Source organism: Vipera berus, assembly GCF_964194415.1.
Source record: "Vipera berus genome assembly, chromosome: Z".
Classification (NCBI taxonomy): Eukaryota; Metazoa; Chordata; class Lepidosauria; order Squamata; family Viperidae; genus Vipera; species Vipera berus.
Window position 1 is genome coordinate 113,934,597 of NC_138205.1, and position 23,052 is coordinate 113,957,648.

The window sequence follows — 23,052 nt, forward strand, 5'->3', positions numbered from 1 at the left end:
AAAGTAAAAATATGAAGTTCATAGCCTAGTTTAAATAACTATTCCTTTCTATGCGACATTATGATCAGAAGAATATTCAGTTTTAAATTTTTAAAAGAAAACAGTCCAACTTACTTGGAATATCAGAAAATAAATCTTTTTTTCTGGAAATTGATTAATGCCATATGGGTGCATTTTAGATTTGCTTTTGAGGGGATGGGCAATAAGAAATTTGTCCCTGGGGTAAACTTGACAACTGCATGTAGCTGTAGACTATAGTTTGCCCATGAGGAAAGCTAAATTTTATGTATGAGAGAGAGAGTTGATTAATGTCATGTCCATTCTCAATAGAATAGATTGAAAGCAACTCCAGAATGAAACTTTAAAAAATTTGTATTGCTATATAGGTAGTCTTCGATTTATGAGGGCAGTTGGGAAATAAACCTCCATTTGGTTTAATAATGACAGATATAGAACTTTTAGTATACACGTTAGAAAACTACAACATTACATTACTTTTCGACATGATCACCATTCAAATTGAGGCACTTGTCATAACGTCTTATAAAGTTTGAAATTCCTTAGTAGTAAGTTGCTCAGCGCCAAATATGGGAAATACGGAGGGAGGGGTGATCAAAACCATCCCAACAGAACTGCTTCAAAGTTCTTGGGTATGTCTAGTGGTGTGCGGGCGAGCATTATCGTGAACCAACACCACACCAGACGTCAGCATGCCCCAGCGCTTGTGTCTGAGTTTTTGTAACAGTTTCACAGTAGACTTCTGAATTGATGGTTGAACCACGCTTCATGAACTTCACTAGCAGTACTCATTTGGCATGATTTTCTATGGCACCACCTCCGGTGTGGTTCACAATAATGCTCACCCGCACACCACTAGATTCAACCAAGAACTTTTGAAGCAGTTCTGTTGGGATGTTTTTGATCATCCCCCATATAGCCCAGATTTGGCACCAAGCGACTACTACTAAGGAATTTCAAACCTTGTAAGACGTTATGACAAGTGCCTCAATTTGGATGGTGAGTATGTCAAAAAGTAATGTTGTTATTTTCTAATGTGTATAATAAGAGTTCTGTATCTTCAAATGTCTGTCAAACATGGAGATTTATTTCCAAATTGCCCTTGTATAACCATTCATTTAGTCACCATTCAAAGAACATTACTAAAAAAATGACTTATGATTTGTCTTCACGTTTCAGTATTTCCATGGTCAATTGATCAGAATTCGGTCATTTGGCAACTGGCATGTATTTATGATAGTTGCACTGTCCAGGTTTATTTGATCACCATTTATAATCTTCAGACAAGCAAAATGAATAGGGAAAAGAGTGATTTGTTTAACAACTATGGCAACAAAGGTCTTAAAATGAGGTACAACTCACCAATAAAGGAGAAAAAATTTATATATATATATATATACATACATATATATATATATATATACATATATATATATATACATATATATATATACATATATATATATACATATATATACATACATATATACATATATATACATATACATATATATACATATATGCATTATATATATATATATTTGTTTTCGTAGATGATGACGGATGGGATTTCGTCGAAACGTCACCACAACTTTCTGAAGATGAAAGGAACGCGGGAAGAAACCCGAGACTCTAGACCTACATATATATATATATATATATATATATATATATATAGGCTTGATATAGAATGATAATTATGGTAGACATGACTAAGCTATACTAATCTAGGTATACTTCTAATAATACTTTGCATTTCTTGTTCCTTCCATTTTGCTTATAGCTTGAAAATGACTATCCTTCAGTCTCTTTTGTTGAAAGCCTCTAACCTTTGCAAAAATAGAAATTATACTTTTCCTGTGCAATTGCAGCAGATTTCACAATAGACTTGATCTTGTATGGCACAGCTCCACATTAACAGGATAGGTGATAGCCATTATTCTCAATACCCATACTATAATGTTGACTGGGGGAGTCATCACAAGAAATACACCTTAGGAATGCTTTAGTTTGGATTCTTATTGAATAAGGAATTAAAGCCTTTGACCTCAGTGGCCTCATCCAGCTCTATGGTTGGATTCACATGACACATTCAATTATGAATGTTTAGGATTATTATGTGCATCAGCACTGAAGTAGGAGAGAATCCAGAACAGCTCTCCATCTGTTCAGGATTAATCTAAAGGACTGTATTGTACAAGCATGGAAGAGAGAGTTAATGTAGAGTTCTCTTCTAGTCAACTGCAGAAAGAAGAGAGGGCACTACAACATGGACTTCTTGAAGTCCACCATCTCTTCCCTCTCCTAGATGTATGTGAAGCTAAATAGGAAAGAAGTATATTTCTCCTCCCTCTCATATCTTCAGTTGAATGGGATACCATGGATTTTTGTTTTTCCTGAAGAGATTACAAAGAAAATGATAGATCATCTCTGTAAGTAAGTATAGTATACTATAATATACTCTAAATGTCTTTCAAGATTTAGTTTGACTCAGAGTTTCCAGTCTAATGAAGTTTAGAAAGATAAAAGAGGAAATGTAAAAAGATGTTAGAGATGTTTAGAAAGAGCAACCTAAGCAGTTTGGTTGAAGAAAAAGAAAATAAATCCTTTTCCATTTTCTGTGTGCATCTTTTTTCCAATTTAGATTTCTCCTGGTGTTTGTTTTTTTTTCATGTGTGTGCCAGTGCAATCCCACATCTTTGAATGGACATATTCTCATGATAATCTTTCATATATGTGCCCATGGAACTCTTCAAACAATTTCAAACAAGTCCAAAAATGTTTGGGAACTTCTGAGACAATTAGCTTATATGCAATTTTTAGATTTTATTCATTTTTACTTGAGGTAGCTGGCCAAATTTTTATCCTGCCCTGGAGAATAAGAAGAATTGGAGAATGAGAAGTCTCAAGTTCTGAATATCAATGATAATTAGAAGCAAAGTGGTAGGTATTTTTATTATCACTTGATTATGCTATATTAATAATTGGGAATAAGATTGCATTTATTCTTAATAAAAGTTTCTGTTTTTCATACCAAGACAGATTAATAATTTGTCCCATTCATTTCAAATATTTTCTGATATAGATTTCTCTTAAATTCAGTCTGGTACCTGACATGCACTGAATTTTTTTATGTCACTTTTGTTTAATATCACATGCATATAGTATGTTAATGTTATCCTATTAATCCTTAAAAGTGCAATACATATATGTTGCTTATTTGAGGAATAAATAGAATGCATGGAGAACAGGATGGAAGTAAAAGAGGAAGCTATCCAAGATCATAAAGAAATCCAGTTGCATTCCAAAGCAAACCTGTGTGAGCTGAATCTCCCAGATGGAATGTGGTTCTTCAGAATTTGTGTATTGGAAACGGGTCCCTCAGCAAAACTTTATTCCTCTCAGATTTTATAACCTAATCTAACAGCTCCATTTAAATCTTTCTTTTAACTGTAATAGCTACTTGGAATTGTTTGAAAGTATAACAGCTGCCACATACCTTAGAAAAAGGGCTGCAAATACCTCTGGGAAAAACAGATTCTCTCTCTACTCCTTCCCTCCCTCCCTGTCGCTCTCTCTCTCTCTCCAATTAGACTTCCACATGCAATACTTAATGGTTTGTTCCATTCCACTCTAAATACATCATTTGTGTCAGTTGTATATGGATGTAGAGTTTAATCATTTAATTAAACTAATTGTTCAGCAAAACTGGCTATGCAAACCAACAGAAATGTTATTGCATCGTAATATGTTGCTAGTTCTATAAATTCATCAATTCTTTAGTTATGTTTCCTTAATTCCAGGAAAGTCTTTATCTGCATTCAAAAATAATTCAAACATAAATTTAAAATAATCAGTTTCTAATTATCCGGTCAGGATTGAGTTCAACTTTGTTTAAAATTCTAGCTGATATTGTTTGTTCACTAAAAATGCATTGGATCACACCCTCCTGTACATATGTAAGTAGTTACAGGAGGATATAAAATAGAAATATTCCATATTACTCCACAAGGGGGCCCCAGGAAACAGCAAGATCCTTGGTAGTCTGTATAAAAGAAGCTGGCTTTTTAATATAATAGCTAAAAAAATACCTCTTTTATGGTGACTGCAATTTTTGTATCATTTTGTTACAAAGAATTTAGAATGGAAGAATATTTAGATTTACAAAATGGAAAAAGATTAACGTTTGGGATATGTAGGGAAATTCCCTGAGATATTTGGTATGGAATGAACATTTATTCTGAATTTATTAACTTTCTTCCAGGTATTTTTTTTAAAAAAATCAACCCTATTCCTTGTCCAAATATATTTCTGTTTAAATCCTGGTTTCAGACTGATGCAATTTTGTAGTAGTAAAAGTACAGGCTTGATTTTAAATCATATGCAGACTAAAAAGACCAATTATCCCAATAGCACAGATTTAAATGCACATATAGCCCTTGCTTAGCAAGGACTGCCTTATGAGATATGGATCTCTTTTTGAATTATCTAGAAGAATCCAAGTGTTATAATTTAATTAGTTAGCATAATAGTCCTATAAATTTACGGTTTGTATTTAAAATACTTCTTGCATATGTATCTTGGTAATATTTCCATTAGTTGCTAACAACACCATATGCAAATCATATTTTGCCCTATTAACTTGCACCAAATACTTTTAACATCCAGAAATCTTTGTGTCAGGGATGAGCAACCTCAAGACTCCTTTGACTATAATTGGTGGTTTCTGCCATTTTGAGGCAGGAAGTCTGTGGAAAGTGTGGTATAAGGCTTAACACAGCTTAAGAAAAAACATTTCAAAGCAATTCTGTTAAAAGCATGTATCTGGGAGAGCAAAATTAACCGTCTGTTTATATCTTTATCTTGTCTGCTATGACTAAACTTTATCTTGTCTACTGTGGCTTAGCTTACTATGTTAAATATGTCAGATAGTGACCAAAAAATATTCACCAGGTAAGAAAGTAAAAAGTGAGATTCAAACTTCAAAAATTATTAATGTTTAGGGTGTCTAAAGCTAGCCTTTATATTTTTATAATTTTTATACACTTTGTAGGATGAACTATGAACATGAGTAGTAACAGCATAATAGTACATAATGGTTAATATCTGAGCGGCAGTTAGATGAAAGTAACCCGTTCTACTAAAGTTCTAATCAGTGCAGTTGATGTTCTCTCTTCTGCTGCATTCAAGATTGTATTCATTCTAATAGGCTATTATTAAAGCTGTTTTGAATTTTACAAAGATCAAGAAAAAAATTACTGCTTAATGTAACTCAGTGGCATCTAAATTTTGTAACAAAGCTACATCATTTGGCAAACAATACATTTTGCTCAAATATCCAATACTGTTTCATTCAGTAACAAAGAATGTTGGTGTTTATCTGATTTTATAATCTGAAAATAGTTTTCTTGAGTGTCGGCCCCATTGTTGGATGAAAAGATTCAGAGCAATGAAGATTCATTGCCCTAATGCCCTTTACACTCCTGTAAAGATCAGATAATATTTGCCATAGGATAGATACTACTTCAGATAAGGAAGGATAGTCCTAAACTGTAAAAGGGGATAGACATCACTGTAATTTTAAGTGTATTCTATTGATGAAACCTATTCAAGATTTTTAAAAACCTTTAAAGATAATATGAAATGCCTAAGTAATTTGTGTACAGGTAGTCCTTGATTTATGACGTCAATTGAGCCCAATTTCAATTTTGAATATTGGCTAACACATTTATGCAAGTAATAAACTGTTGAAATAATTGGGTTATAAGTGAAAAAGAACTCATACCTATAGAATGTAATGGAAAGATTGATATATTATTCTTTTCATATGATGTTATCACTTGTTTGTATCAGCAATATTTTATAATTTCCTATATTATTTATAATTATATACCATTAACACATTCATTAATCAATAATATAAAATTATTATATATATAATTAATAATATATATTAATTTCTACAAGAATCAGCACAATACATGCCTATAGGTAATCCTCACTAGTTGTTTAATAACTGTTTGATGTAATAATGGATTCCAAAAAAGTTACTTGCAACTACTCCTTGAAGTTACAACTACCGCACCTCTACCCTGTGGTCATGTGATCACATTTGGGGCACTTAATAATAATAATAATAAGTTGGAAGTGACCTTGGAGGTCATCTAGTCCAACCCCCTGCTCAAGCAGGAAACCTTATACCATTTCAGGCAAATGGCTGTCCAGTCTCTTCTTAAAAACCTCCAGTGTTGGAGCATTCACCACCTCTGGAGGCAGTTTGTTCCACTGGTTAATTGTTCTAACTGTCAAGAAGTTTCTCCTTAGTTTCTAGGTTGCTTCTCTCCTTGACTAGTTTCCATCCGTTGCTTCTTGTCCTGCTTTCAGGTGCTTTGGAGAATAGCTTGACTCCTTCTTCTTTGTGGCAGCCCCTTAGATATTGGAACACTGCTATCATGTCACCCCTCACTCTTCTCTTCGTTAAACTACACATACCCAATTCCAGCAACCGTTCCCTATATGTTTTAGCCTCCAGCCCCCTAATCATCTTTGTTGCTCTTCTCTGTACCCTTTCTAGAGTCTCAACATCTTTTTTACATCGTGGTGACCAAAACTGGATGCAGTATTCCAGGTGTGGCCTTACCAAGGCATTGTAAAGTGGTATTAGTACTTCACTTGATCTGGATTCTATCCCTCTGTTAATGCAGCCTAGCACTGTGTTGGCTTTTTTGGCAGCTGCAGCACACTGCTGGCTCATATTGAAGTGATTGTCTACTAGGACTCCGAGATCCCTCTCACAGTTATTACTATTGAGCAAGATACCACCTATACTATACCTGTGCATTTGATTTTTCCTGCCTAAATGTAGAACCTTACTTTTTTCACCATTGAATTTCATTTTGTTAAATAGTGCCCAGTGTTCGAGTCTGTCCAGATCCTTCTGTATCTTAAGCCTATCTTCTGGAGTATTGGCTATTCCTGCCAGCTTGGTGTCGTCTGCAAATTTGATGAATTCCCCATCTATCCCCTCATCCAAATCGTTAATGAAGATATTGAAGAGCACTGGGCCCAGAACAGAGCCCTGGGGCACCCCACTACACATTTCCTTCCATGTAGATGCAGTTCCATTGAGGACCACACACTGAGTACGGCCTGTCAGCCAGCTACGAATCCATCTGGTGGTGATGCTATCTAACCCACATTTTTCTATCTTATCAAGTAGTAGGTTGTGATCTACTTGTATCAAATGCCTTACTGAAGTCCAAGTAAATTATATCTACAGCATTCCTCTGGTCCACTAATTTTGTCACTTGGTCAAAGAATGTAATAAGATTTGTCTGGCATGATCTGTTTTTGACAAACCCATGTTGACTTTTAGTGATGACTTTGTTTTCATCAAGGTGTTCGCTGATTTGTTGTTTGATTATCTTTTCCAGAATCTTCCCAGGTATTGAGATCGGGCTGATAGGTCTATAGTTTCCTGGATCTATTTTTTCCCTTTTTTGAAGATGGGAACTACATCAGCTCTCTTCCAGTCCTCTGGTAGTTCCCCAGTGCTCCAGGACCTATAAAAAATATAGCTCAGTGGTTCTGAGATCACGTCTGCCAGTTCCTTGAGAACCTTGGGGTTGTAATCCATCTGGTCCTGGTGATTTGAACTCGTCTAGGCTGGACAGGTGATCACTTACCATTTTCTTGCCTATTTTAACTTGCATTTCTATTCTGTTTTTTATGGCACTGGTTTTGGTAGGTTGGACTGTTTTTTCCCTTTGTGTAAAGACAGATGCAAAAAACGAGTTAAATAGTTCTGCTTTCTCCCTATTGCTTGTCACCTTCTTGCCACTTTCCCCCACTAATGGACCAATCATTTCCTTAATTTTTTTCTTGTTTTTTATATGTTGAAAGAAGCATTTTTTGTTATTTTTGACTTTGGTCGCAAGCCTTAGTTCATTTTAAGCCTTAGCTTTCCTCACTTCATCTTTGCAGTCACGGGCTATTTGCTGATATTCTGCCTTAGTTATGTGCCCCTCTTTCCAATTCTTATACTTGTCCTTTTTATCTTTCAATTTATCAGAGAGTTCTTTATGCAGCCTTGCTGGTTTCTTTTGAGAGCTGTTATTTTTCTTCTTTGTTGGTATTGTAGTAGACTGGGCCTTTATTATCTCACTTTTCAAAATTTCCCAAGCTTCTTGAGTTGTTTTCCCCTTCAGGATTCTCATCCATGGAATTCTTCCCATGGTCTCTCTAAGTTTATTGAAATTAGCTCTTAAAGTCCAAGACTCTAGTTTGGCTATGTTCTATTGCTTGTGCCTCCAGAATGTTGAATTCCAATATTGCATGATCACTTCCCCCCAAGGTTCCTGTGGCTTCGACACCTATCATTTCATCTCTGTTTGTGAGAATTAAATCCAATATGGCTAATCCCCTAGTTCCCTTCTCTACTTTTTGGGAGAGAAAGTTGTCTGCTAGGTTTGACAGGAATCTGTTTGATCTTCCACTTGGTGCAGAGTTTGTCTCCCAGTTGATATCAGGGTAATTAAAGTCCCCCATTACTATCGTGATGTGCTTCTTACATACCTTAGTTAGCTGACTAGCAAAAAGTTCATCTATTTCCTCTGCTTGGTTGGGCGGCCTATAGTATACACCTATGGCAATGTCATTTTCCCCCCTTTTATATTGACCCAAATGCATTCAAGTTTACAGTTTTCGTCATTGTTGTGCTCTATTTCTGTAGAGATAAAGTTATTTCTTATATATAGAGCAACTCCACCTCCTCTTTTGTTTAGTCTGTTTCTTTTTAATAGTTTAAATCCCTCTAGCTGTGTGTTCCATTTGTAGGTTTCGTCCCACCATGTTTCCATAATGGCAACAATATCATATCTGCCCTCATTTACCTGAAGTTCTAGTTCACCCTGCTTACTGTTCATACTCTGTGCATTAGTGTATAGACATTTGAGTCCTTTATGACTGACCCTGTGTTTACTTGCTGCATAACTTGTATGGTGCCTGGCTTCCCCTATTTTCTTAGATTGCCGGGGACAGTGATGTTCTGTATCAATTAACTCACTATCCCCATTATTTTGTTTAAATGTTCCTCCAAAAAAGCTGTGATTTTATTGCCAAGTAACTCAGTCCCTTTCTTGGATGGATGCAGACCATCTCTTTTATACATTTTTTCATTGGACCAGCTACAGACATCGTGACATGGCAACTGGCTTATATTTATGACCAGTTGCAGCATCCCACAGTCATGTGACTGCTATTTGCAATGTTTTTTTTACAGAAAATGGGAAAAAACCATCATTGGACAAACTGGATTTGGTTAATAACCACACAGTCAGGTCACCAAACCCAGTGGTCAAATATGTTTTTAAAGCCTTACAAGAAGCTAGTAGGATCGGGGCCAATCTTGTTTTCAGGGAATGATGATCCAAAGGACAAGTGGCAAAACAGAAAAGGTTTTCTGCCCAGAATCCTGCCAGATAAAATTCCTAAAAAGTGATAACTGAAGCCTGCCATTTCTCCTGGACCTAACAAGATGGGCGGATGTAATCAGTAAGAAGCAGCCCATCAAATTATCACTCAGTATGTTGGGAGTTTTTACTAAAATGCAGGGGTGTGTTAGAAATAGTTTTCGGGTTCTAATGGCAATTGGGACTGGGATTTCTCTCATTAAACAATGCAGATATAAAGCATGACCTCATCACATAACTGCATTACTTAGTGATGACAGAAATGCATGCAGTCATGGTTGTCATTGTAACCCAGAAATGAACAGTTTGTTAAGTGAGGACTTCCATGACTATGATGTGGGAAAAGGCAGGAGTCAATCTGTCTGGCAGATAAGAGCCATGGGAGGGAAAAGTCCTGGGGGGAAAGTTGCCATGGTTAAGCATTAGGGAATATGGGTTGTTGCAGCCTGGGTCTTAAAGTGCCAGTCTTCAATGTGGACAGTTTTTAGCAACCTCAGCCTGCTATGAAGGGCCTCGCCTCACCTCCACTCTACTCTACTCTACTAACAGCCAATGGGCTGCCTCCAGCCCACCTCTTCCCAGGCCAGTCCAAATGTTGATCATGTAACTGTTGACGGGACATTGCAATAGCCAGAACTTTGAGGATTAGTCATATGTCATTTTTTTCAGTGCTGTCGTAACTTTGAACGTACTATGGTTAGTGAACATAACTAGAGTACTAACTGTATTACATTTTTTTTCAAAGTATTAAGGAAATAATGAGGGGCAGAAAATTTTGAACATCTTTTCCCTTCTATAAAATAAATTAGCATACTTAATTATTGTATTTCAGTATTTAACATTTAAAGCCTATGTGAACAATTGGATATTGCCACATAAGTATATTCAGTTAGCCATAGAATTAGTTCAGTATTTTCTTGGGTTTTATCCCAGGTTTAAAATGGCATTGTGTTAGCTCACTTACCCAATTCCAATAGTCTTTCTGTGAAGTCAAGCTGTAAACAAACTATCAATCTTGTTTTATTGCTGCCTCCAGTCTTCAACTGGTTCTCAATAACTAAAGATGTAAATGTAAAGATTTAAAAAAAAATGTATTAGTCTTGCAAAAGCCTATACAACTTCCAACCACAATTGAAACTGGAATTTCAGTTGCTAAAAAGATACATTTATTAAGTAAGGCATCACTTAACCAGCCCTAATTTTATCACCTTTTTTACCATGGTGCTTAAATTAATGTGGTTGTTAAGGGAATCATGTGGCTCACTTAATGTTGTTAAGCAAATTTGGATTCCCTTTTGTTCTAACTTCGCTTGTTAGAAGCTGGCTGGGAAGGTCCTGAATCGTAATCAACTGACTATTATAACCATTGTAAATACGAACTGGTTGCGAAGGTGCCCGAATTGCAATCATGTGACCATAGAGGTGGTGCGACAGTCATTAACTTCAAAACCTGATCATGTCACTTTTCCAGCTGTAACATTGAAACATTGCTAAATGAATGGTCATAGGTCAATAACTTATAAGTCTATGTAGTAACATTTGCACTTTTTCATGTGATTACATTTTCCAAAATCATTAAAGAATCATTCAGATGAGGGGAGGGGGTGAAAGGAGCCCCAGACAGTTTCACACACTTCTCTGTATTATCTTAAATGTTAAATAAATCTGTAAACTAATTGTTCCTAAACTGCAGTACATGGTGCATTAGTGAGACATGAAAAGATAATCCCAAATTCAGGCACCAAAATAAAAAAAAATTTTTTGAATGATTGTGATGTCACATTTCCCATGTTTGATTTTTGTTGTTGTTGTTCCAAATCTTGCCAAGTTTTATCAAAATCTCATTAGACTTAGTGATATTATTACGTGATTTGGGCTACTTCGTTTAATACGGTTAAATAAAGTATTCTGGGGGGCTCATGTTTGATTCAGTGGCTGCAAGCCGAGTATTATCATCTCCCTGATTCTAACATATTCTGCAATGAGTGGTTTCATAAAAGGTTTGGAAATCACTGCTGCAAAGCATAATCAGAACTGGAGGAAAAATTAGCATGTATATTGTGAGCTAAAAATTGGCTACACTGCATTTCTTTAAAAGATCAGTTAAGGTAGATAGAAACTAATGCTGCAGGTCAACATTTGTCTGTGTTATAGCAAGTCCTTAGTTCAGATGCCCCTTTTTACAAACACTTCCCCTGAGTATATTTTCAGCAAACTCAGGGGAAGGAAGGAAGGAAATCACTCAAATACAAATAGACCATTATCTTTTTGCTGTTCACTCTTGCCAGTTCAGATCTGCATATAACTGCTACATTTCTGATTCAGTCATTTTATACATTAGATCAGAGGTCCCCAACCTTTTGGGCAGCAAGAACCAGTTCCGTGGAGAAAGGTTTTTCTCAAAGTTGTTTTGGGTTTGAATGCTGCCTGCATCCCATGGATGGGGCTTTGCTTGTTTCTGCGGACCAGTTGCTGGCATGCCACGGCCCAGTACCAATGGGGATCCCTGCGTTAGATTAATGGGAATTATAATCTACTGTATATAATCTGTATAATCTACTTGAGCATAACCTTCAAGATTTTTCTGCTAAATATTGTTTTTATTTCGAAATGTTTGTAAATAATCTTATTGCCCTAGATTTTTATTTACTCAAAGTTTACCAATGTCTTTCTGGAGTAAATATTTCTTAAATATAATAAATATAATTAATAATTTGACTATTGTTAAAAGTTCTTCATCCAAATTTCCATTTTTTAAAACTACATATAATTTGTTAATTATTATATTAACCTTTCTGCATTTGTTAATTTTATGTAACAATTTATCCTGTTAAAAACTGTTCTGTTAATTGGGAAGGTGGGAAGTGAGGAAACAGAAAGGACTGGACATGCCTCCGAAAAGAGGTGCTTTGGTAATAGAAAGAACAAAGTAACAAAGTGTTTTAATTTTTGGAGATTATATATTTTAATCATTTCCTCTAATGTTGCCATTTGATTGACTGAGCCAATTTCTCTGCAATATTTTTTCTTTATTTCATATCCTGTCTTTATTATTTTTATAAATAACTCAAAAGTAGTGAATACCCATACAGTAATATATTTTAAATCTGCACTAAGCACTTAGCTTCTGTTGAGCATTTCAAAGATCTATGACACATCTGTTTTAATCTCTGTGGCATTTGCTGTTCCTTAATCTGTTAATAAATTATTAACTTATTTTGAAGTCTTTATCAATTAATTCTTTTCAAATCTTTACAGTAATTTTTCTACAAACTTTAGTAATGCAGTTACAGATGTTGATTTGTGTTAATTTCTTAGAGTTTCAACATAGATACAGATCAGCCTAACTTTCTATTAAACTTAGTCACAAGTGTCCAGGGGGAGGGATGGGGAAAGGAACCAATAACAAAATGAGTATTATAGTCCCATGATGCAAACTCCTCCCTTTTGTACTTGCATCACTTGAAATCCATGAGACCTACTGTCGGGATTAATCTTTTAATGGCATTAGAAGGATCAAACCTGTAGATTTTATGAGTAACACATCTTAGCAATTCTGTTTTACTTGTGTTTTAATCTGAATTATTTACTAATTTTTTCCTTTAAAATATTCAGTTTACTGCATTTTTAAACTTGATTTTTATATTAATATTATCATTGTTTTATTTTGGAATGCCCTTATTTAAAACTGTATGAGTCTATTTATAATTGACTCTGGCAGTGATTAAAGAGGTGTGAATAGTAGGTTAGTATATGTTGACAGCTCTTTGTTTGCTAGTCTGCTGTTAGCATATTTATGATGTTCAAACCTATCTCATTTATTGTAAGACAACATCTGCATTTGGCATCTGCTTACTAATGTTATGTATTCTTGGGAAATAACTGAGTTTTGAGAGTAAATTATAAATCATTCTATATTTGCACTTCAGTATCATACTTCATTTATGAGTTGACGGATAATATTTGTTGATTTATTCAATTTCTATAGCACTCCCATCTTAAACAAGTGACCCTGGGCACACATATTCAATTTAAAATATGTATTTATCAGAAAGATTCTTAGTAAATTTTGTTAATTAAAATATGTTCCAGTATGAAACCAATATTGTTATATCAGAATTGTATCGAAGCACTCAAAACCATAGTAAAAATCCAAATCCATTTTCTAAACAATACATTATTTTTAAGTGATGTCACTGCATATCTATCTACCTATATAGGAAGTAAAATTTTGAATACATGACAGAACCTTAGTAAATCTTATGTTGTAAGAGGTAGACTCTGAAAATTAGAGAAAGTATCATAATTGAGTGCATGTTTTCATTTATTTTGGAGTATACTCCAATGAACCTAATTGGGCTTACTTTTCAATAAATGAACATCAAATTGCACTGGATAATAATGGAACAAGAAATATCCTGATTTTTTTGACAATTGAAACTGTTACATAAGGCAGCAAAATCAATGAATATATGTTCCACACACATGCTTTTTGCTTATATCTCTGTATCACTATAAACTTAACAATTGTCACAAAGTGAAGATAGATGTGTCTATGCTAAGGTACAGATTACAAAATCAATATCACAGTTAAGTGGAAAAATTTTCCTGATTGTGCAATATCAACAATTGCTATTGTTGATTTATTTTTCCTATGTAAAGAACTACCTCTGTATCGCAAAATATACAGGGAGGAAATAGATTTTTTCTCTTTTTGTTGTTGTTAGTTGCGAAGTCGTGTCCGACCCATCGCGACCCTATGGACAATGTTCCTCCAGGCCTTGCTGTCCTCTACCATCTTCTGGAGTCCATCTAGGCTCACACCTACTGCTTCAGTGACTCCATCCAGCCACCTCATTCTCTGTCGTCCCCTTCTTCTCTTGCCCTCAATCTTTCCCAGCATTAGGCTCTTCTCCAGTGAGTCCTTCCTTCTCATTAGGTGGCCAAAGTATTTGAGTTTTAGCCTTCTAAAGAGCAGTCAGGGTTGATCTCCTCTAGGACTGACCGGTTTGATCGCCTTGCAGTCCAAGGAACTCGCAGGAGTCTTCTCCAGCACCATAGTTCAAAGGCTTCAATTCTTTGGCGCTCAGCCTTTCTTATGGTCCAGCTTTCACTGCCATACATTGCAACTGGGAAGACCATAGCCTTGACTATACGCACTTTTGTTGACAGGGTGATGTCTCTGCTTTTTAGTGTGCTGTCTAGATTTGCCATGGCTTTCCTCCCAAGGAGCAAGCGTCTTTTAATTTCTTGGCTACAGTCCCCATCTGCAGTGATCTTGGAGCCCAGGAAAATAAAATCTGTCACTACCTCCATTTCTTCCCCATCTATTTGCCAGGAATTGAGAGGGCCAGATGCCATGATCTTGGTTTTTTTAATGTTTAGTTTCAACCCAAGTTTTGCACTCTCCTTCTTCACCTGCAACAAGAGGCTCTTTAGTTCTTTTTCACTTTCTGCCATTAGAGTGGTATCATCTGCATATCTTAGGTTGTTGATGTTTCTTCCGGCAATCTTAATTCCAACTTTTGATTCATCTAGCCCTGCCTTTCTCATGATGTGCTCTGCATATAAGTTAAATAGGCAAGGCGACAGTATACAGCCTTGCCGGACTCCTTTCCCAATTTTGAACCAATCAGTGGTTCCGTGTCCAGTTCTCACTGTTGCTTCTTGGCCCGCATATAGATTTCTCAAGAGACAAATAAGATGGTCTGGTATGCCCATCTCTTTAAGGACTTGCCAGAGTTTGTTATGATCCACACAATCAAAGGCTTTAGCATAGTCAATGAAGCAGAAGTAGATGTTTTTCTGGAACTCTCTAGCTTTCTCCATGATCCAGCGTATGTTAGCAATTTGATCTCTAGTTCCTCTGCCTCTTCGAAATCCTGCCTGTACTTCTGGTAGTTCTCGATCCACATACTGCTGGAGTCTAGCTTGTAGGATTTTAAGCATAACTTTACTAGCATGAGAAATGAGTGCAATGGTGCGATAGTTTGAACATTCTTTTTCTCTTTAGCTCACGCTAAAATATCTAGACAAATACTTTAAAATGCAAGAGTGCCATTTTTGACTGCTAAGAGTGGTAAGAATAGACACATGACTAAAATAGTACAAAAGATTTATTTACATCTGATCTCTATAGAGAAGTATAATTTTAAATAATGCTGCTCTTATCTTAGAAACTCTGGATTATATTTCTGCACCCTCCCTTTTTTCACAGATACATTGAAACAGAGAAATATGCCTCCTTTCAATGTTTTTTAGCATTGATTGTTATTTAATATTTTTCCTAAGTAAAGTGAATCCCCCCAGCTCTTTCCAAGACTATGGTTGTATCTACCTTTTTTCTGAAATAGGATATGTCTATCCTATCTTAATTGAATATTAAATATGTAACATTTAAGTTATGGTCATTGATCAGACATATAGAATTGCAAAATATATCAGATATTAAAAGTAAATATTAATTTAGACCATTTATCACAAGTAATATAGAAAAACACCACAGCTATTCTGACCTATTTTTATTCTAAGGCAGGACAATATATAACATTCAAACAGGTCCTTATTTTTTGCCTCAGCAGAAGGGGAGTGCCGCTCAAATTTCTGGGATCAATTTTGCACGTCCCTAAATATACTTTCATTGCAGTTCTAAAATCGGAATTGGGTGTCATAAGGGTAGAGTCTTGGATCTAGATTGCTATTCTTAGGTATTGCCCTCTATACAGTCATAGAATTTGGAGTGTAGGTATTTATGTACATTTTGCTGACTATGTTCAGGACATTGGGCAGTAATGCAGGCTCTTTTTGGCACAATAATTGCCATTTCCCAATCTTTCAGAATCTGAGCCAAATGGTCAAGGAAGATAAAGGTTGTTGCCAGTACAACCAGTTACTGGACAGGTAGTCCTCAACTTACAACAGTTCGCTTAGTGACTGTTTAAAGTTAAAGCAGCACTTTAAAAAGTGACTTATGATCATTTTTCACATTTATGACTGTTGCAGCATCCCCATGGTCACATGATTTACATTTGGATGCTTGGCAGCTAGCTCACATTTGTGATGGTTGCAGTGTCCCAGGGTCATGTGATCATCTTTTGCAACCTTCTGACAAGCAAATAAGGAAACTGAATTCATTTAACAACCATGTTACCAATTTAACAACTGCAGTAATTCACTTAACAAATGTGGCAAGAAAAGTCATAAAATGGGGCAAATTTCTCACTTAGGAACATACATTTTCAGCTCAATTGTGGTCATAAGTTCAAGACTACCTGTATTTTTTGAATACCTCAGCAGGGACAAAGTCATTACCAAGGGTCTTATTGCTTTTCATCTGCTCTATTAGTTGTCACACCTTTGTTACAAAATCTTTTTGCCATCTTGAGAGTAGGGTACATTGTTAGCTACCTGCTCATTTACCTCCCACCCTCTATCTAAATCAGCTAGCTTTTTATTTTCATTAAATTCATTAAGTTCAAACAAATTTTCTAAGCTGGTTAGAATGCAACAATTCATTACCTTGCTCAAGCATTCTGTCCATTTAGCTGTTCTACCTCTCTTTTCCCTCCTAAATCAATTTGATGAAATTTGTCAACATGGGTGTATGTTTCAGGAAACATAACAAACAATTAAAAGTAATAGGAGATGATTACTGTTAAATATTCGATTCTTGAAGGCATTAAGCGAGATGAAGTGTTCAAACAGCAACAAGTTTATTCTCAGTCAGAGCATATCAGAAGCAAGCTAATAGCTGCTGCGCAGCTATTTATACGGTTGGCCTCTAGACGGCGACCAATAGATTTAAAGTAGCAGTTTCCCGCCCCAAACCTACTTAACATACTGCAGACAGCAAGTCTAGCTCAACCAGCAACCGTTACATAACATACAAAAGTAGGTCAGCCATTAAGCAAGCAGTTAGACATAAAGCAATTAATTTAAGAATATAAGGCCAATACATTACACCCCTTCTCCTGGATAGCACAAACCCATTTGCTTTACATAATCTTGCAAATACTTAGGCGGCCTTCATGCTTGTTCAGAATGTCTGGGGGTTACAGGAATTGCCCGGTCTACCTGCTTGCCTGTCAGGCTGGGTAGACCAGGGCTCTGAGGTTCAGTGGAGTCAGAGTGATTTGAGTCCCTTTGGCTGGCCTGTCCCGGTCAGCCAAACCAGAGTCCAATTGTTCAGCGAAATCTGCTGGGCTGCTCCTTGGTGCAGGTTGTCTGTCCAGATCCTGGGATACAGTCTGTGTGTCAGAAGGGGACTCTTCTATGGCCATTTCCCTGTCACCATGTGCAAGAGTTCTCTCAGAGCATGGAAACTGCTCTGTTGGCCCACTGTCCTGTGGACCCAGTGTCTGTCCCTCTTAAGAGCCCTGAGCCAAAGACTGATCTGCTAGCCGCCGACACAGCTGATCAATGTGCCGGCGAATGACTTACCCATCTTCCAGGACCACCTCATATGAGAGTGGTCCTGACACCTTAACCCGCAAGGCCCTTGCCCATAATTCGAGGTCCAAACCCGATCACCCACTTGCAAGCTTCTGGGTGCTTTTGGCCATGCCGTGTCTGAGGTGACTCTGTCAGGGTGCAGCCTGTCCAGTTTGGTGATCAAACGTTTGCCCCATCGAAGCTCAGCTGGACTTTTGCCCATGGCGGTGCAAGGCATTGTGTGCTGGCAGAGTAGAAAATCAGCCAGCCTGTGGTGCCAATCATCTGTTACAATGCGTTTCAGGGATTCCTTGGTTGTGCAACCAGACAACCTGCTTGTCCGTTCAACGTCGGGTGAAAGGGAGCCAACATGGCATGCCTTATGAGGTTGGCCCTGAGGAAGGCCTGGAATTCTGACGCAGTGAACTGGACCCCAATGTCAGAGACTAAGACGTCTGGGAGCCCATGTGTTGCAAATAGTTTCCGCAGCACCTGGATGGTCCTAGCAGTAGTCATAGTGGAGATTGGAACCACCTCTAACCATTTAGAGTGGCTGTCAATCACTATTAAAACAATTGTCCCTGAAAGGGCCCGGCAAAATCAACGTGGATTTTGGACTACGGTGTGTCTGTTTCCTCCCATCGGTGGACAGGGGCCTACAGCATCTCTGGTCTAGATTGTTGACGTGTAGCAACTGTGTACTTGGGCCTCAATAGCTTTATCTAGCCCTGACCACCAGAGGTAGCTCCTCGCCAGTGCCTTCAGCCGGACTATTCCCGGATGGCCTTCGTTCAGAGACTGAAGAACCCTGGGCCGTAATGAGCTGGGGACTATGACTCTACTTCCCCAAAGGATGCACCCTTTATAAGCATCTTTCCTCATAAAAAAAACTTTGAAATTCTGGTCCTGGACATTTGCCCACCCATCTTGTGTGTACCCAGGTTAGTATGTGGCTAAGTGTTTTGTCAGCTGCTGTCTCAGCAGCTACATCTCCAGCATGGAGAAGGGACTCTAGCAAGTCTTGTATGGCTAAAATGCGTGCAGCTGGAGCCAGATCTGGCTCCACGTGTGGCAAAGGCAATCTGCTAAGGCCGTCTGCATGGCCCATTTCTTTGCCCAGCTTATGAATCAGCCTGTAGCTGTAGGCTGAAAGGAATATTGACCACCTCAGCATGTGGAGGGACAGAATCTGAGGTGTCTGCCTGTTTGTCATGAACAATCCTAGCAAGGACATGTGGTCTGTGAAGAAAGTGAAATGGCGTCCATATAAATAGTTATGGAACTTTTTAACCCTGGCCACAATGGCCAAGGCCTCTTGTCAATCTGCATGTAATTGCGCTCCGCAGAAGACAGGGTCCTCAAATAATAAGCGATGGGAGACTGTTTCCCATCAGCCAACATATGGCTCAACACAGCCCCAACCACCTATGGGCATGTATCACACGCGATGCAAACTGGCAACTTTTTGTTAAAGTGCATGAGCAAGTTTGAGGACAGCAGTGATTTGACTGCTTGGAAACTCCTTTCATGGACATTGGTCCACTGCCACTGAGAGTTTTTGTCTAAGAGCCGGTGTAACGGCTCTGCCACTGCGGCCTTATTGGGGAGGAATGCATGGTAAAAATTAAGAAGGCCCAAGAAGGCTTGAAGCTCTCCTTTGGACCTAGGGCTTGGTGCCTGCTGAATCACTTTCAGCTTTGACTCCGCAGGATGGATGCCATTGGCATCAATGCAGAATCCCAGGAACTCAGTTGACTGTACCCCAATCTTGCATTTTTCCTTTTTCAATTTGAGTCCCGCGGCACGGAACCACTGAAGGACGGCTCTAAGCCGTTCAGCCAGGACTTCCGTAGACTCCCCGGCAATAAGCATGTCATCGAAGTAGGGGCAGACCCCCAGAATACCCTTGAGCGTACACTCCATCACTCCCTGAAAAATCCCTGGGGCTACTCTTACCCCAAACTGTAGGCGCTTGACCTTGAAGGCCCCCCTATGTGTAACAATGAATTGGGCGGCTGCCGTGGCCTCATCCACCAGCAGCTGTTGATAGGCCTGTGCTAAATCTAATTTAGCGAACACGTGGCCTCCCTGCAAGGATGCCAAAATATCGCTGACAACTGGCACTGGGTACGTGTGCTGTTGAAGTGCCCGGTTAATGGTGCACTTTTAGTCATCACATATGCGTACTTCTCCGTTGGACTTGAGTGGCGTTACGATGGGGGTCTCCCACACCGCACTGTCTATGGGCTGCAATACCCCCTGACTGACTAGCTTATGCATCTCTGCATCGATTTTAGACTTTAACACGAAAGGCACTTGACGGGGCTTAACCCGGATTGGTGTTACCAGGGGATCAAGCTTAAATGCTACTGGAGGACCCTTGTACTTTCCCATGCTTGGACTGAAAACATCTGCGAACTCTTGGCAGACTGAAGACAAGTTTGCCACCTGTGTCCGGTGAATGCTGGTTACTTGTATGCCCAATGCATCAAACCAATCAAGCCCTATGAGGCTCGTGCATTGGCCTTCCACCACAATAACATCTAGTGGGCCTGTAAACACCTTGAACTTCACCGCTAATGTGGCTTAACCCTTGACTGCCACTTGGGAGTTCTGGAAGTCTGTGAGTAAAATGTTAGATGGTCGAAGTTTGACCTATCTGTTGTTGCGGTTGCAAATGTGCCAGAAGGTTCCAATGGAAATGATGGACACAGCTGAGCCTGTGTCCAGTTCCATTTTACATGGCACTCCCTGAAATTCAACTTGCAGTCAAAACATCTGCTTAAGAGGTTGGTGGGCACCAGTGTGGAACATGCTCCTACGACTGGAGCAGAACCGTACTCAGTGTTGCCCCAGGGTTCAGGTACCTCTCCTGAATGATTCTTCCTGCTGACAGTCCCGCTGGTGACTTCGACAGATGGCAGTGATGTGGCCTGGTTTTCCACACACCCGGCACGTGGCTGTTCGGAAACAGCATTCCGTGCATTGATGGCGGCCTCCACAGCCCATGCACCTAGGGGATGGGACTGCCTTGTCAGATGGCCTCGGTCCCTTCTCCTGGGGCCTCTGTAGCTTGTTGACTTTGTAGTCAGAGTCGGTGTTTTCCAACCGCTCGGCGTCCTCGTGGTGGACGGCTTTGGTGCTTGGTGCGCTTTTGGAGGGCCGCAGTGCCTTAACAGCCCCTCCGGTGGCTTCGTCCGCCATGACCTCCTTCAAGGCCTCCTGTAACGAGAGAGTCTCCTTAACGAAAGGTTTTTGTTGGAGCTCTCTGTTCCTGAGTCCACAGACTAAATGGTCTCTTAGTCTTCTAAACTGGTGAAGTTACATAGTCGAGACGCCTGCCGAAGAGCTGCAGTGAACTCCATTGCCGACTCACCAGGTTGTTGTTTGCGTTGTTCGAAGGCATGCCTCCACGCTATCATGGATAACTTTGGCTCGAAGTGGTCTCGGAGCTTTTTCTTCAAGTCCGTGTAACTGACGGACTCTAGCGGTGTGGGAGCGACCAAGTTCTTGGCGATATCGAATGTGGCTGGGCCGCACACGCAGAGGAGAGTCGAGGCCTTCAGCCCATCTTCGCCGACTTGGTTGGTGCAGAGGTAGTTTTCTACGCGGGAAATGTAGGACGCCCATCTCTCCGGGTGTGTCACGTCGAACTCTTCAAGCTTCCCGACCTTCGCCATGGTGAGTAGTCTTCGTGGTCTGTGTCTCGCGTTGCCTTTTGCTACTGGCTTCTGCATAGGCCCTAGGACAGACCCTTAGGGCGTGGTGGTCTCCAGCATGGCTTGCTAGGCAGACCCAGGGAGGGAACGTAGTTCCTGCCAGGCTCTGTGCTGGCTTCACCCTCTAGTGACTTCAGGCTCTTACGATGAAGCAGCACATCCCACTTTCGTCGCCAGTGTTAAGTATTCGGTTCTTGAAGGCATTAAGCGAGACAAGGTGTTCAAATAGCAACAAGTTTATTCTCAGTCAGAACATAACAGAAGCAAGCTAGTAGCTGCTTTGCAGCTATTTATACGGTTGGCCTCTAGACGGCGACCAATAGATTTAAAGTAGCAGTTTCCCACCCCAAACCTACTTAACATACTGGAGACAGCAAGTCTAGCTCAGGCAGCAACTGTTACATAACATACAAAAGTAGGTCAGCCATTAAGTAAGCAATTAGACATAAAGCAAGTGATTTAAGTATATAAGGCCAATATATTACAATAACTGTATAGGATGCTCATTGTTGCCTGAAATTAGGCTGTTAAATTAAGCACATTTTTTCATACAGTAATATAGTTAAGCGTTCCAAATCCCTGGAATGTAAATTCTTTGGAGAAATTACCTTCTGTTGCTCCATTAAGGGTGCTCAAATTTAAGCAGTAGATTAGTTGGGGTAAGCAGAAGGAGAAGGCAGAAAGATTAGAGGTTCTATTTTTAAATTTGCTTTTTACTGTATGATTACTAATTTTGCAGACACTGATGGAAACTTGTATACAAGGAGCCCAATTTGGCATTGAAATCTTCACCAGTTACAGGAGTAAATGCCAAAGAAAATTGTCTTCACCAATATAATTTTCAAATTTATCACATTGGTGATAAAGATTGACAGACATTGAAAATGAGCAGACTAACAGCACCAACATTAATATCAACAGATAATCATCACTGGGTGTCTGCAAGATGGGAGGCAATGGAGGTTAGCAGGTAAAGCTGTAAATATTGTTATGGCCAGTTGGCTTTCTTTTTTTCTGGTTTGATATTGCCATTAAGGTAAATGTAATATAGTAAACCCATGAAAATAGATATATTTCATGGATTTACTATACCCAATATAACTAGGAGCCAAGTTTCCTGCAAGAGAATTATATTGAATTTTCTTAGAGCCTCTGCAAATGGAGCATTGTTTCTTTTTTCATTCCATCCAGTGATGTTCCAAGAGATAAGAAATAGGGACTTTGTAAAGTTAAATGTCATTAATAGACTATGTGATTTTTTCTTACTAGTTCCTCTTTTGATATCAGGCCCAAGCCTGAAGACAATACAGTGAAGTCTAATTGAGTACATTCTTTATTTACCTATACCTGTTGTTCAGTTGCTATGATGTGTCCGACTCTTCATGATCCTTTGGGTCATAGCATGTCATTGCATA

General features: G+C 38.7%; 1 protein-coding gene across 2 annotated transcripts in view; it reads left to right on the top strand.

Moving 5' to 3' along the window:
* Positions 1 to 23,052, top strand: part of ZEB1 (zinc finger E-box binding homeobox 1) — a gene marked incomplete at its 5' end in the record, with an annotated part of 96,756 nt that overhangs the window by 32,569 nt on the left and 41,135 nt on the right. The window contains one exon of one of the 2 annotated variants that reach the window (XM_081344452.1): positions 22,585 to 22,607. The exons of the other annotated variant lie outside the window; for it this stretch is intronic. Of the gene's footprint in view, positions 1 to 22,584; positions 22,608 to 23,052 lie in introns of those variants that run through there. 2 annotated transcript variants of the gene reach the window in all.